Source organism: Dermacentor silvarum, chromosome 1, assembly GCF_013339745.2.
Source record: "Dermacentor silvarum isolate Dsil-2018 chromosome 1, BIME_Dsil_1.4, whole genome shotgun sequence".
NCBI lineage: Eukaryota > Metazoa > Arthropoda > Arachnida > Ixodida > Ixodidae > Dermacentor > Dermacentor silvarum.
Window position 1 is genome coordinate 320238824 of NC_051154.1, and position 11806 is coordinate 320250629.

Genomic DNA, 11806 nt, shown 5'->3' on the forward strand with positions numbered 1-11806 from the left:
TCAGGCGTCCTGTTTCACACACTGTCATTGCTTCCACAGATGCGTTTAAGCTGTTGCGCAAAAAAATAGCACAACCCCCCGATGTGCCGGCCGCATGACAAACACATACACTGTAAGGCGGAACGAAAGGTTGCACCATGCGATCCGTTTGCTCTTGACTCGATATCTTGGTCTCCTGTACTGCAATTATATCGAGATCATTTTCCAGAAACATACGACTCAGTTCGTATTGGCGTCGCCTTGCGCTTAGTCCTCGGACGTTAAGCGTGGCAACGCGGATTGCCGTGTTTAGTTTAGCTATCATTATGATCAAGTACAATCGGATCGCATAGCGCTTACCTTAAACGGCCCATTAGCTATGTAGTACGTGGCTCCGCCGGTCAAGCTTGCGGTATCACACGTAGTAGCCGTGGGAAGGTTGCAAGACCCAATGGAAGCCGCTACGGGGGCGGCCCCGTCTCGGGTCTCCGCTCAACTTGGACGTTGGGCCTCGGCTTGAATGACGTACGTCGCAGCTGAGCCGCCTTTGTGGGTGGCTCGCTGCATGTCGTCGTTCCAGAGGTCCCAGATGCGCCGAGCGTTTCCTCGTGAGCCCCCTTCGCAGGCGTGTTGGTGGCTGCTGCCATGTCGACGTCGGTCGTGGCAGGCGTAGCAGACGTTTCGGCACATGTAGTGGCAGGCGGCGGCTTCGGGGCGTTCCTCTGTTTTGTCTCGACGCTCTCGTTGATGATGATGATGATGATGTGTGGTGTTTTATGGCGCAAGGGCCAGGTATGGCCAAAGAGCGCCATGACAAGTGGTAATGTAATCGATGAGCTGCTATGACGCACGCAATGAGTTTCTAATGGTAGATGTGACATGGCTGTAAAGGGGCCTAAAAACTGTCGCTGTAAATGGCGTAAAACATATAGCTAGTAAAATAATGATAGTGACTGAAGTGGCGTATGCTATGAGTATTAAATGTGCAACAAGGTTGTGATAACATGTATTTTAAAATGAAAAGGTGATGCTTGACAACGAGTAGCACAACAGCCTCACCAGGTACCTTGAGTACAAGGGACCGGAGGCGTGTGCTATAAACAAGGGTTGACATCGCAACACCGGCCTCTCGCAGGAGGCCGTGCTACGAATTTCTTGGGCAGAATACGTTGAGCGTATGGACGTCACTTAAGAATGCTAAAATAGATTTCATGTCGAAAAGCGGTTCTCTGCCTAGAAACAGTGCCAGGTGAAGTGGTATACACTGTCTATATGCAAAAGGGAAGTGTTTTTCCCTCTCGGCTTGTGCTTCGCGACATTCTAGGAAGACATGTTGAACACTGATGGTGTTCGCACATCTACTACACATTGGAGGTTCACCGCCAGTCAACAAAAAACTATGTGTACCATAAATGTGCCCTATTCTGAGACGACAGAATAGGACATCACTTCGTCTCGAGTTGGTCAGTGATGGCCAGTACCCTAAATGTGGCTTAATGACGTGGAGCTTATTACGGATTTCAGCGTCCCACTTATGTTGCCAGTACGTTCTCAGTTTTTTCCGCAAATATGGCTTTAGGTCTATAACTGGAACAGCTATGGACAGGTTGCAAGATTTTGTATCTAAGGAAGTTGCCATTCGGTCTGCTAGCACGTTACCTTCAATACATCTGTGTCCAGGCACCCAGCATACCGTTACATGTTGGCCAGAGGCATAAATAGTACATAGGAGTGAGAAAAGTTCTGCAATTACTGGATTTTTGTGTTTGCAGCATGACATCAATGTTTTAACGACGCTTAACGAGTCTGTATATATGACCGCCTTATATAGTTTTAACTGCTTGATGTGTTTCGCAGCGCACCATAGTGCATACGCCTCTGCTGTAAAGATGCTTGTATGATGGTGACGAACATCTGACTACGAATAGGATGGGCCGACGGCTGCATAAGACACGCCGGCATGCGATTTAGACGCATCTGTGTAGTATTCTGGGCACGAGTACTTAAATTGTAACTGTAGAAAATGCACACGAATGTGGGCCTCTGGAGCGTGCTTCGTTACCTCAACAAATGACGTGTCGCAGTCAATGATCTGCCACAACCACGGCGGTAACGGCTTAGCAGGAGCAATTAGGCGATGTTCAAGAAGCGGAACGTCCATATCTTCGCTCATCCTCCTCACACGGAGTGAGAGTGGCTCTCTTGCTGCAGGCTTGTTATTAAAAAGTGTTGCAGAGGTCATATCGTTGATGTTAGGATAACAAGGATGGTCTTTATCAGTGTGTACTTTCAGAAAGTAATTAAAAGTAGAATATGATCGTTGTAGATCAAGTGACCATTCGTTCGATTCAACATAGAGGCTTTGAATAGGGCTTGTCCTGAAGGCACCGGTGGCGAGGCGGATACCAAGATGATGCACAGGGTCGAGCATCCTCAGAGCACTGGGGGTAGCAGAGTTATACACTACTGCGCCGTAGTCTAACCGCGATCGTACAAGGCTCCTGTAGAGGTTCATGAGGCATTTTCTGTCACTACCCCATGTTGTGTGGGACAGTATTTTCAGGATGTTCATTGTTTTCAGGCACTTAGCTTTGAGGTACTTGATATGAGGAATGAAGGTTAGTTTGTGTCAAGTATAATGCCTAAAAAGTTTTGTTCAGTGTTGATTGGTACGTGTTGTCCATGCAGCATAATATCTGGATCTCGTATTAGGCCTCTCTTTCTAGAGAAAAGTATACAGGAGCTTTTGAGAGGGTTTAGCTTGAAACCATTTTCATTTGCCCATTTTGACACTTTGTTCAGTCCGAGCTGAACCTGACGCTCGCATATTGCAAGGTTACAAGACTTAAATCCGATCTGCACATCATCGACATATATTGAATAAAACATTGAGGATGGAATGACTTTGTGAAGGGAATTCATTTTCACAATAAAAAGGGTGCAACTTAGCACGCCCCCTTGTGGCACACCAGTTTCTTGAATAAATGGGCGGGACAATACGTTACCAACTCTGACTCGAAAGGTACGGTCAGACAGGTAGCTTTCTATAGTGCGAAGCATATTCCCTCGAATGCCCATGTGCGACAGGTCTCGTAAGATACCGGGCCGCCATGTCGTATCGTACGCCTTTGCCATATCAAGAAATATAGACAAGAAATACTGCTTGCGTACAAATGCAGCACGGATGTTTGCTTCGATGCGCACGAGGTGATCGGTTGTAGATCGGCCTTCCCTAAAGCCACATTGAAATGGGTCAAGCATTTTGTTCGACTCTAAGAAATGTACAAGACGGTGATTGATCATTTTCTCAAAAAGCTTGCAAAGGCAGCTCGTAAGCGCTATAGGCCGGTAGCTGGTAAGCAATGAAGTATCATTACCGTGCTTCAAAACTGGGATGACAATAGCTTCTTTCCATTTAGATGGAAGATACCCAGCAGCCCAGATGGTATTGAAAAGTATGAGTAGTGTGATTAGCGTGTCGCAGTGCAGGTGCTTGATCATATCGTACATGATTCTATCCGGACCCGGTGCAGAGCTCTGACAAGCTGCCAAGGCGGCTTTAAGTTCGGCAATACCAAAAGGACGGTTATAAAGTTCATTTGCGCTACATTTCCGGTTCAGAGGCTTATGTTCTTCTATTGCTTTATATTTGAGGAAGCTCTCCGAATAGTGGGTGGAACTAGACACGCGCTCGAAGTGTTCACCAAGAGCGTCAACCTGGTCTTCCAACTTATTTCCTTCTTTATCCACCAGGGGCAATGGATGAATTTGTTGTCCCTTAAGCCTCCTGAGCCCATTCCATACTTTTGCCTCCTGTGTGTATGAATTAATATCGGATAGGAACCTCTCCCAGCTTGCCCTTTTAGCTTTTCGTCGCGTTCGCCTTCCCTGTGATTTTATGTTTTTAAATTCCATCAAATTTTCTGCAGTTGGGGATCGACGGAGTATGCCCCACGCTTTATTTTGTTTTTTTCCGCGCCTCCTTACACTCATCATTCCACCACGGCACTTGTCTTTTGGATGAGCTACCGCTTGATTGTGGAATGAACTTGTTTGCTGCGTCGATGATAAAAGCGGTAAAATACGCTACTGCGTCGTCTATGCTAAATTCGCTGATAAAATCTCATGATATAAATGTCGATTCTTTAAAAAGTTTCCAGTCGGCGGAGGCTAGTTTCCACCTAGGGACATGCGGAAGGAAGTTATGTTGGGCTACCAAGTTTAGTGTGACTGGAAAGTGGTCACTTCCGAATGGGTTTTTGATTACACTCCATTCCAAGTCGGGAAAAAGGGAAGCAGAACCAATCGCCAAGTCTATTGATGAGTATAAATTGTGATGAAGGTTATAATAGGTTGGCTCCTTTTTATTGAAGAGGCATGCACCGGAGTTCACAAGGAAGTTCTCTATGAATCTACCTCTCGTATCGCATCGTGAGTCTCCCCACATCGTGTTATGAGCATTAAAATCTCCCACGAGTATGTAGGGTTCGGGAAGCTGGTCAATGAGGTTATGGAAATCTGTTTTCTCGAGATGATGATTTGGGGGTATATAAATGGTGCATACGGTTACCAACTTACTGAAAAGAATTGCCCGAACTGACACTGCCTCTAGGGGCGTCTGAAGGGCGACATATTGACAAGCTACAGACTTGTCGGCAACTATTGCTACACCGCCAGACGAGGCGTTTGCCACGTCACGGTCTTTGCGATAGATGGTGTATTGACGAAGAAAGTTTGAATTTGTGGGTTTCAGGTGCGTCTCTTGAACACACAGCAACTTTGGATTGTGTTTGTGTAGGAGTTCTGTAATATCGTCGAGGTTGTGAAGAAGTCCTCTGACATTCCACTGTAGTTTTTGTGTCTCCATAATGACAAATGTGTTTGTGCTGTGTGTTTAAGAGATGAAGATTAGCTCGCGGTGCCCTTTGCAGGCGCCGTGACACGAGATCTTTCTTTTCTGGAGCGGTCGAGAGAATCTCGCCGCTCCTTAGGCGCTGGTGGCGCCGTCTGGCCGGTTGTGTCCATTGCCTCTTGCGGGGCGCTAGACACGCGCTCTTGCGAGTGGTTCGTTTGACGTGAAAGCCTCGTATCGAGGGACGAGGCCCTGGAGGCCACCAGCCCGGAGGTTGATGGTCCCTTGTTCTGAGATGGCGGAGCAGCGCTAGCCGCAGCCGCCGAGGGGCCGGATGGCGTCACCGCCGGCTCACTCTGTGTGGACCGGAAAGCCGTCGGGTGCCGCTTTGGCGCTGCCCCCTGACGCGCCACCTCGGCAAAACTGACTTTAGGCAGGTATGACACCCGCGTGCGAGCCTCTTTGAAAGTTATGTTTTCCTTTACTTTGATTGTGACTATTTCTTTTTCTTTCTTCCAAGACGGGCATGACCGCGAGTATGCGGCATGCTCGCCATCACAATTGACACAGTGTAGAGTGTTTTCACATGTTTCAGAGGCATGGTCACCGGAACTACATTTAGCACATGTCTGTCGGCCTCGGCAGTTCTGGGAACTGTGGCCGAAACGCTGGCACTTGAAACAACGAAGAGGGTTTGGTACATAGGGTCTAACCCGTAGCTTTACATAGCCTGCCTCGATTGTCTCGGGCAGGATGCTTGAGCCAAAAGTAAGTACTATATGCTTGGTTTTGATCTCTTTGCCGTCCCGTCTTAGCATGATTCGTTTAACAATGATCACGTTTTGTTCGCTCCAGACTTCCAACAGTTCAGCTTCTGTCAGTTCCATGAGGTCATCGTCGGAGACAACACCACGGCTGGTGTTCATAGTTCGGTGTGGGGATATTGTCACTGGGATCTCGCCAAATGACGCTAGGTTAGGAAGCTTTTCGTGCTGTTTTACATCGCGAAGTTCCAAAAGGAGGTCGCCGCTAGCCAATTTCGACGCTTTGTAGCCTGCTCCAAGAGCTTCGGTCAGACTTTTCGAAACGAGAAAGGGTGAGATCATTCTCACAGTCTTTTCGGTTTTATCGAAATGGATAACATGAAATCTGGGGAAGTTTTGCAACTTGCTGCCATTGAATTAAAAAATATCTTCGGTGCGCCCTCATTTGTGAGAGCGATCAGGGAGTCGGGGGAATGACGATAAAGCCATAAGGTAACAATGATTTCGGTAGCTATGCCAGCCGCCCACCACCGAGCCCAACAAGGGGACGCTACAAGACCCGAAGGAGATGCAGACGCCAGCTGTACATAGCCACTATAACCTAATATAATAGACCCAAGGATGGATAAACTACACCAGGTTAACCCTTGCTGCCTGGAAAATTGTAAGTAAAACGAAGTGAAGAGCAGACAGGAGAGATGGGAAAGTGAGAGAGAAAGACGAAGGCTGCAGAGAGAGAGAGAGAGACAGGAAAAGGCAACTACTGATTTCCCCCGGGTGGGTCAGTCCGGGGGTGCCGTCTGCGTAAAGCCGAGGCCAAAGGGGTGTGTTGCCTCCGCCGAGGGGCCTTAAAGGTCCAAACACTCAGCGTTGGCTCAACCCCCAGGATCCCCTTTTCCCCGGACACGGCTAAGCCGCGCACGGTTAGACGCGGGAGGATCCAACCCTCGTGTACTCGGGTCCGTGGTGTCGCAACACACCAAACGCCTGCTTACGCAGACGCCCCTGCGGGTGACGCTCTCGTTTTCGGTCACGGCGTTTTCATTCTTTTCCCGAGAATCATCCTCGACGTCAGGTTTCTTGTCTAGACCCAAGTTTTTAAGGTGAAGAGGCGGCTTTTGCGTGACTGCGTTGTCAACCTTGTCGCTTGTAGCAGGTGAAATGTCTTCCACTTCAACCTCATCCATGAGGTGTTCAGCTACTTCGTCTACACTCCTCGTTGGTCCTGCAACGACAGCGTATGTCTTGACGTACTGAGAACGATCATGGCCTCGCAGCGTGGAACACGACAGTCCCGGCGAATATGACCGGTTCTATGGCACCGCAGGAAAAGGGGGACGCGGCCGGGAATGACAGCCAGGACGAGCTCCCCTGCTATACGTAGCTGGTGCGGAATATCGTCGACTGTAATTCCTGCTTTCAGCTGCAGCGTCACCGACCTCGTCGTTGAGCCCTTGTCCAAAATACCTTGAACACGCTACCGTTCTTTCGCCGCGTCTGCCACCTTTCCGTAGGGGGCAAGAGCTTGTCATATGTCTTCGTCTGACACGCTTGGCAGCAACCAGTGTAGCTTCATGTGGACACCTTGGTTGTTGGGGTCAACGACAATGCAGCGTCGTTCTTGAACGATGATGCTCCCGGCCTCAAGCAGCTTCTTAGTAGCTTCCGCCGTCTTCATCATGACCGCCCAGACGTGGTTCATCTGGTACGCCCCCAGAGCAACTACTTCGGGGAGCAGTTACAGACGAACCAGAGCTTCACGGAAATCCTCAACTTTGTACGGTCTTCCATGGACGGCCGCGTGTAGAAAAACAGTATTAAGGACGATTCGTCCGGTAGGCAAGTGCGGCGAAATCACCTGATAGTCGTCGTCGTCAAAAACAACATTCCTGTTACCGCGGCCATTCACGGCCGCCGGCACCGCTCCTTCGGAGCACATGATATCACGTCCGTTCACTACGGTGCCCGGAAGTGGACTGCGCCACGGAGGCCACACACGCACTGCGTTTTACCTCTTGTGCCCGTGACGGTCATACAACGCACATGTAAAAAGAAGGAAGACCACCACCCCCGGGAGGGCTTGAACCTCCAACCTTTCGGTTAACAGCCGAACGCGCTAGCCGATTGCGCCACGGAGGCGATACGCGTGCTGCGATTTACCTCTTGTGCCCGTGACTGTCATACAACGCACATGTAAAAAAAGGTATACCACCGCCCCCGGGAGGGCTTGAACCTCCACCCTTTCGGTTAACAGCCGAACGCGCTAGCCGATTGCGCCACGGGGGCTTTTTTTTTCTTTATTGCCGACTTGACAGCGTACAACATAAGACATTTTAACAATACACAAGGGCCACGATAAAAGTGCCTGCCATTGGTTGGCTGACACGGGGGCTAAAAACGCTTGAGGTTGACTAGCTCAGTCATCACACTGAGCCATGTTGGTTTTTCTTTTTGCAAACTGTACAATTCTTTAATATAACAAATGCTTTCGATGAAGTACTCTCTAACACGCCGGAGGTTTGGTTCGGCATGTCTCACGGCCATTCTACATTTCCATAGACTATGCAAGGGCATTAGCATGAACATGTCAAATGGTACAACGTCTTCATTCAGAGTAGTCAAGAAACGAATCCCGTATGGCGTAATCGCTAAGTCCTTCTTTAAGGTTCTCTGTAAAACATCCCAATGGAATACCGCATCCCAACAGTCGAGAAAGATGTGTACGGCTGTTTCGGGTTTCCGGCATATTAAACAATTAACGCTCCAAGGCACAAAAAGCCCTTTCTCCTCAAGCCATGGTTTGACAGGTAAAGTATTGGTGTGGAGCTGAAAAAAGAAAGACTTCGTCGATGGACGTACTGGCACTCGTTTTACTCTCTTTAACACGTTTTTTTTCTGGTCCAATGCGGAACATCGAGCGATACAATGGTACCGGCAACATTGTCTCTATCAGGTCCTTATATAATCGCTTTCGTGGTACCCGACTTAGGTATTCCATTGAAAACCGAACCTTCAAAAGCTGGAAAGCCCAGACGACTTCGTTTAGAAAACCGCGCACTCTATCTTGACTGCACCGGCGAGACGAAACGATGAATTCGAGTATAGCTTCGCTCAGCCTTACTTGAAACATAGTTAACAAAAATGGGTCCTTTTGGTCCCGTAAGTAAACAAACCTCGACACAATCTGCCTTATGAACAAATGTGCAAGACCTAATCCTCCATTTTTAACGGAACGAAACAGATTGGTGCGACTGGTGCGCTCCCAGCTTGAACCCCATACAAACACTGCGAGTACTCTGTGTAATCGTTGTATGTTGGCCCTTGACATGCACAATGCTTGAAACACGTAATAAATTTTTGCAACGGCAAAGAGGTTACAAACCGTCGCACGAGCAAACATTGAGAAATTGCGGCCCCCCATTTAAGTGTACACTCACGAACTCTTTCTGCTTCAGCATTCCAGTAATCCACTGCGTCACGGTAGTGCTCAAGTGGCACCCCGAGATACTTTGCTGGCATGACGGTCCACTGCATATTAAAAAACGTACTCGGAGGGTCTACCCAGTTGCCGATCCATACCCCTAGGCATTTATCAAAGTTGATAGCACTGCCTGTCGTTCTACAGTATGATAACACTTCCGCGATAGTCATTTCAACACTTTCTTTATCCCGACAAATCAACGCGATGTCGTCTGCATATGCGAGCACTTTAACTTCTGCGGACTGTACTTTGAAACCCAATATTCTATTGTCATTGTTGATCTTCCTACAAAGCAGCCCTATGTATATTGCAAATAAAAGAGGGGACAAACCACACCCCTGGCTCACGGATGACCGCACCCTAAAGCTTTTGATAACCTTCTTGTTTATTATGAGGCTGGCGGTAGAGTCTTGATAGCACATCTTTACCCCATCCAAGATTAATTCACCTACATTTACATGTTCTAGAATACAGAAAAGAATTTTATGGGCCACAAGGTCGAAAGCATTCTGCATGTCCAACTGTAACAGGCTCCGTATTCACCTAGGTCGTCGCAGTATTCTAAAATGCTTCTGGCTATGTGAATGTTAGTATAGATTGACCGTCTTTTAATGCCGCAAGTTTTTTGCGGCCCTACGATGCGGGTCACCACACCTTGTAATCGCATTCGGAGTACTCTCGTAAATATCTTATAGTCGACATTTATTAGTGATATCGGACGATAAGCGTCGACAGCTAACAATTTATCTGGGTCGTCTGTTTTTGGTATTAGCACCACTTGCGAAGTCCGAAAAGATGGGGGAACCAGCTTCCGGGTGTAGACCTCCTTAATCAATCGTAACAGGACCTGGCTGGCGCCACTTTTGAAGGTCTTTTAAAAAGCCGCTCCGAGTCCATCAGGTCCCGGGGACTTGCCTACAGCTAAATAATCTATGGCTCCTTCGATTTCGGCGATGCTCAGAGGCTATTCCAGACGCTTCCGAATATCGTCTTCTAGCTGTGGCAGGTTTGACAGGAAGTCCGTTTTGAATCCTTCTGTGACGTCCTTAGCACTCACGAATAATTCACCATAATGATCAAGAAACGCCTGTTCGATTTTTTCAGGTTGGTCCGTGATTTCGTTCCCGTATCGAATCATCCTGATTTCATTCTGCCTCGCGTACGCCTTTTCATCCGATAAGGCTCGTTTTGTCGGCGTCTCGCCTAGCCAGACCCTTTCCGATCGTGCTCTTATGAATGCTCCTTTGAACATATTTTCATCGATAAGCTCAAGCTTGCTCTTCAATTCTTTTATTTCTTTTGTTCGGCTCCAAGGTCTCTCGCTTTCTACGGTGTACAAAAAATCAAGCTCGCGTTGTATTACTTTTTCTCTTTACATTTTGTTAAAAATTTCCGTCGTGGCTTCTTCTATAGCGCTGATCTTAACTTCTTGTTTAAAAATCTCCCATAATTCTAGGATGTTACCTTCTTCGGCCGCGATCAATCTGTCTAAATTTTCTTTCACGCCTTCACAAAACGATTCGTTCAGCAGCAGCTCATCGTTAAACTTCCACGTCTTCCAGTTAAGTCTCGACTTGCTTTGTTTAGTACCTATCGTGAACGTTACAAGGCAGTGATCTCTGAACGACACATGTTTCACACTATAACTGCCACACATGGGAACAAGATCCTGTGCAACGTACACTCTGTCTAGCCTAGCGTGACTATGCCCCTGAAAATGTGTGAATGAAGGCACGTCAGCACTAGACAAAACATGCCCAATGTCTTCTAGGTTAGAATCTTGCACGAGTGTATTTAAAAGTAAAGCACTTTTGTCGCGCACTGGAAGCTGTTTCACACGATCAGCAGCAAAACATAAACAATTGAAATCTCCGAGCAACACGACTTTCCTGTCACACCGTAAATGCTGGCCTACCCTTTCAAAAAAGGACAACCGCTCAATTTCTAGGTTGGGAGCGTACACACATATCACTCGCCAACCTACGCCCGAAAAGGAAAAATCTACAAAAAGCAGTCTCCCACTTTGACAGGAAAAAACGTTCTCTTCTACGACTCCCAGATTATTTCTAATGAAAATAGCGCACCCCGCGGAGGTTCCAACAGCATGTGATACGTCGACGCGTTGTCCTGGATTCCTTGAACCCTCCACTTTTCCTTCGAGACGTCGGTCACTTTTCCGTACGGAGCAAGCGCTACACGCACATCTTCGTCGGCCACGTTAAAGAGAAGCCAATGAAGCTTGAGACGTACGTCTTGGTTCGCCGGGTCGATAACCAAACATCCGTTGGCCCTTCACTTCCATTTCGCCACAAGCCAAAGCTTTCTTCATGCCTTCTGTGCTCTTGAAGGTCACCGCCCACACGTGGCTCACTTGATAAGCCCCCAACGCAATCACGTCGGGTAGCAAATTCCAGACGTGCCAACGTATGCCGGAAATGTTAGACTCGGTAGGGCCTTGCACGAATATCCGCATGCAAAAATAAAGTGTTATAAACACTACGACCTGGAGGCAGTGTAGGCAAAATAACTTGATATCCTTCGGCATCCGTTCCGTCCATCCTGTTACCCCGGCTATTCGTAGCCGCAGCCACCGCTCCTTGGGAGCACATGACACACACCTCCGTTCACTACGGTGCCCGGAAGTGGAATCTGCGCCACGGAGGCGATACACGCACTGCCTGTTGTGCTCGTGACTCTCATGCAACGCACATGTAAAAAAAGGAAGACCAC

The 11806-nt window shown here is 48.0% G+C and overlaps 2 non-coding genes across 2 annotated transcripts; both read right to left on the reverse strand.

Annotated features, from left to right (window-relative positions):
• Nucleotides 1–7660: 7660 nt before the first annotated feature.
• On the reverse strand, nucleotides 7661–7734 carry Trnan-guu (transfer RNA asparagine (anticodon GUU)). The gene has a single exon. It is a non-coding gene; the product is annotated as a tRNA-Asn (tRNA).
• Nucleotides 7735–7807: 73 nt separating this feature from the next.
• On the reverse strand, nucleotides 7808–7881 carry Trnan-guu (transfer RNA asparagine (anticodon GUU)). Its single transcript has one exon. It is a non-coding gene; the product is annotated as a tRNA-Asn (tRNA).
• Nucleotides 7882–11806: the final 3925 nt, after the last annotated feature.